This window comes from Zingiber officinale, chromosome 11B, assembly GCF_018446385.1.
Source record: "Zingiber officinale cultivar Zhangliang chromosome 11B, Zo_v1.1, whole genome shotgun sequence".
NCBI lineage: Eukaryota > Viridiplantae > Streptophyta > Magnoliopsida > Zingiberales > Zingiberaceae > Zingiber > Zingiber officinale.
Genome location: NC_056007.1, coordinates 54463138 through 54467860, shown reverse-complemented (window position 1 = coordinate 54467860; position 4723 = coordinate 54463138).

Below are 4723 nucleotides of genomic sequence, written 5' to 3'. Positions count from 1 at the left end.
GCTAGGAACCACCCCAAGTTCAGTAATGAACTTGCGGATCCAAACTGCCTAATTTGCTGCTATTGATGCAGCAATATACTCGGCCTTTGTTGTAGAATCAGCGACTGTGTCCTGCTTCACACTCTTCCAGCTTATAGCACCACCATTTAAGAAAAACACGAACCCAGACTGCGATCGATAATCATCCTGGTCAGTTTGGAAGCTAGCATCACTGTAACCCTTTACAGCTAGCTCGTCATTGCCTCCATATATCAAGAAATATTCTTTAGTCCGTCTCAAGTACTTAAGAATATTCTTGACCGCTATCCAGTGACTTTCACCTGGATCTAACTGGTATCTGCTCGTCATGCTCAAAGCATAGCAGACATCAGGACGAGTACATAGCATGACGTACATGATAGATCCTATGGCTAAAGCATAAGGGATCTGATCCATGCGGTCTCTCTCCTCTCTAGATGAGGGACCTTGAGTCTTCGAAAGACTCACACCATGTGACATCGGCAGAAATCCCTTCTTGGAGTTCTGCATGGTAAACCGTAGTAGTACCTTGTCAATGTATGTACTCTGACTTAGGCCAAGCAATCTTTTAGATTTATCTCTATAGATCTGTATGCCTAGAATGCGGGATGCTTCATCTAAGTCCTTCATTGAGAAACAAGTCCCTAGCCAAGTCTTGACAGACTGCAACAAAGGGGTGTCTTTCCCAATGAGTAGTATGTCATCCACATACAATATAAGGAAGATAACTGTGCTCTCAACAACCTTCTTTTAGACACAAGGTTCATCTTCATTCTTGATGAAACTAAATTGTTTGATTGCATCATCAAATCGAAGATTCCAACTCCGAGAAGCTTGCTTTAGTCCATAAATGGACCTATGCAGCTTGCATACTCTGCTAGTATGCTGTGGATCTACAAAACCCTCAGGTTGTGTCATGTACACATCCTCGAGCAGGTTTCCATTCAGAAACGCGGTTTTGACATCCATCTGTCATATCTCATAATTGTGGTACACTGCAATAGCAAGCATGATCCGAATGGATTTAAACATCGCTACTAGAGAAAAGGTTTCATCATAGTCAATACCATGAATTTGCTTGAAACCTTTAGCTACCTAGCGACCCTTATAAATAAGTCCATCCATGTCAATCTTTCTCTTAAAGACCCACTTACACCCAATGGGTTTGACCCCTTCAGGTGGATCAACCAAAGTCCATACTTGGTTAGTGTACATGGATTTCATCTCGGATCTCATGGCCTCTAGCCATTTCTCGAAATCTGGTCTCATCATAGCTTCCTGATAGGAGGTAGGCTCATCCTCAATGAGCACAACCTCATCATGGTCAGACAAGAGAAATGAATATCTCTCAGGCTGACGACGTACCCTATCAGATCTGCGAAGAGGTTGATCTACTCGAACTGGTTGTGGTTCCTCAACTCCTTGTGGAACAACATCATCCACAACACTTTGTGGTTCCAGTTCAACTTCCATCGAGGCTTCAGTGCTATGGTCCACATCTTGAACTTCTTCAAGATCGAATGTACTCCCACTAGTCTTTCTAAAAACAAAGTCCTTTTCTAGAAATACCCCAGTCTTAGCCACAACTACCTTATGTTGACTGGGAATGTAGAAGTAATATCCCTTCATTTTCTTGGGATATCCAATAAAATAGCACTTATTAGATTTGGGTCCCAATTTGTCCGAGACTTGACGTTGAACGTAAACCTCACAACCCCAAATCCTCATAAAAGACACCCGGACATCTCTCCCAGTCCATATCCTATATGGTGTCTTTATTACAGCCTTAGATGGAACTCGGTTGAGAATGAAGGCTTCTGTGTCTAGAGCATAGCCCCAAAGATACATGGGAAGATCTGTGTGACTCATCATAGACCGTACCATATCTAATAAGGTATGATTCCTTCTTTCGGATACACCATTCCACTGTGGTGTTCCAGGAGGAGTGAGTTGGGATAGGATCCCACACTCAGCTAGATAGTCACGAAACTCATGGCTAAGGTATTCACCACCTCGATCTGATCGAAGTATCTTAATACTCTTGCCAAGCTAGTTTTGTACTTCATTCTTGAATTCTTTGAACTTTTCAAAGGATTCTGACTTATGTGTCATCATATACACATAACCATATCTACTGAAATCATCAGTAAATGTAATGAAGTACCTATAACCACCTCTAGCAGCGACATTGAAAGGTCCACATACATCACTATGTATAAGTCCTAACAAGTCAGTCGCTCTCTCGCTGTGTCCACTAAAGGGAGTCTTGGTCATCTTGCCCAGTAGGCATGACTCGCATGTCTCATAAGATTCAAAATCAAATGAGTCCAGCAAACCATCTTTATGGAGCTAGGATAAACGTTTGTCATTTATATGACCTAAACTATAGTGCCATATATAGGTTTGGTTCATGTCATTTGACTTGAACCTCTTGGTACTTATGTTATAGATAGGGTTTTCAAGGTCTAGAATATAGAGTCCGTTCATCAGAGGTGCACTACAATAGAACATATCTTTTAAATAAACTAAACAACATTTGTTCTTTATTATAAATGAAAAGCCTTTCTTGTCTAAACAAGAAACTGATATAATGTACTTAGTCAAAGCAGGCACATAACAATAATCATCCAATTCTAGTACAAACCCAGAGGGCAGAGATAGAGAATAAGTTCCTACAGCAACAGCAGCAACCCGTGCTCCATTGCCTACTCGTAGGTCCACCTCGCCCTTCGTCAATGCCCTGCTCTTTCTCAGCGTCTGCACATTAGTACAAATGTGAGAAGCACATCTAGTATCTTATACCCATGATGACGAAATAGATAGATTGACTTCTATAACATATATACCTGAAGTGGAAGTCTCACTTCTTTTTTTCTTAAGATCTTCCAAGTACACTTTGCAGTTCCTCTTCCAGTGCCCGGTCTGACCGCAGTGGAAGCAGGTAGCATCCTTGGCAACCCATCCTTTGGGTTTCAGTGCCTTGCCTTTACCCTTGGCTTGAGACTTTTCCCTTACCTTTGGGCTTGCCCTTGCCCTTGTGTTTCTGAACCATCAGAATTGAGTTAGGCTTAACCTTCTTAAGGTTGAGCTCAGCAGTTCTCAACATGCTAAGCAGCTCGGGCAGTGGCTTGTCAATTTCGTTCATGTTGTAATTTAGAACAAATTGATTATAACTATCTGGCAAGGATTGCAAGATCAGGTCAGTGGCCAGCTCTTGGCCAAGTGGGAATCCCAACCTCTGTAGGTTTTCTATGTACCCAATCATTTTGAGTACATATGGGTCTATGGGAGACCCATCTTGCACTGAAACAGTGCCTTAGATATCTCGAATCTCTCGTGCCTCGCTTATCCTTGATATAGTTGACGAAGATGTTCAACCATATCATAAGTGGCCATCAACTCGTGTTGCTTCTGAAGCTCAGAGTTCATGGTCGCGAGCATAAGACATGGCACATCTAATGCGTCATCTCGATGCTTCTTGTAAGCATCACGATCAGCTCGCGTGGTAGTGACAAGAGGTGCCTCAGGAATGGGCTGCTCCAGGACATATAATTTTCGTTCCTGTGTGAGAACTATTCTCAGGTTCCTGTACCAGTCCAGGAAGTTAGCTCCATTAAGCTTGTCCTTATCGAGGACAGAACGCAGGGAGAAGGAGTTCGTGTTTGACGACATGGTAATCTACAACAGAAAAATGCAGAAAAATAAATATCATATTCCAATTAATCATCTAATTAGACCTTTAATTAAATGATGCTCCCACTGAATTCTATAATTCAAGTGGGACAAGATCCACATCATACTACACCTTGAGTTAGCTTTGGTTAAATTGCCTAAGATTTAGTATGATCGGTAGGTAACTAATTACCAATTACATCTCTATGCAACTCTTGTTTATAGGATCAAGATCCGCATGTATATTAAAACTTGAGTTAGCTTTGGCTAAATCACCCAAGAATTAATATAAATGTGATTTGACCTATCTACCAACCATTGGAAAATGCCTATAGTTAAACTCGATCCAATTGAGTTAACTAGTTACTCAATCTAATTGAGTTGTACTCACCCATGCGTTGATAGGCGGGACCAAGATTGTCCCTCTGCACCCTACCAAGATAATATGCGTTGCTTTGCTTTGGCAGATTCAACAACAACATGTGATCGAGGTAGTGATGGGTATCACGGCATGGTAGGCATTTCTAGTTGACGCGATTGAGATCTAATCTAATCGACGATGTGTATCATATACTCAATTTAGATCTAATCTAATCGTGGAGGTGCATCATGTGCACGATTTAGATCTAATCTAATCGTTAAGGCACTAATTAAATACTAATCTAGCATGCATCACACACACACACACAAGCAATTAATTAAATTTTGTGATGGTCATGGCCCAAAGAACCCAATTTGATTGGAAATATGTGTTGTAATTCATAATATGGCTTGCGTGCCATTTTTGTGTGTTTGTGCGTGTTGTACTTGATTCACGACCTGCGCGTCGTGCCCTTCTATTTCTATTCCTGTTGTAAAATACTTTTAGACTCGAATGTAACTCAAGTTTCACCTTTTGTAATGTACAAAATTGGAGCGGTGGAAGGTCCACTCGAGACGAAGTTACGAGGAGGGTGCGAGCAACACAAGACGGTCAAAGGGAGGAGCTTGAGGAAGCTATTGACCCTAGGTTGACCAACTGATCTTCTCATTG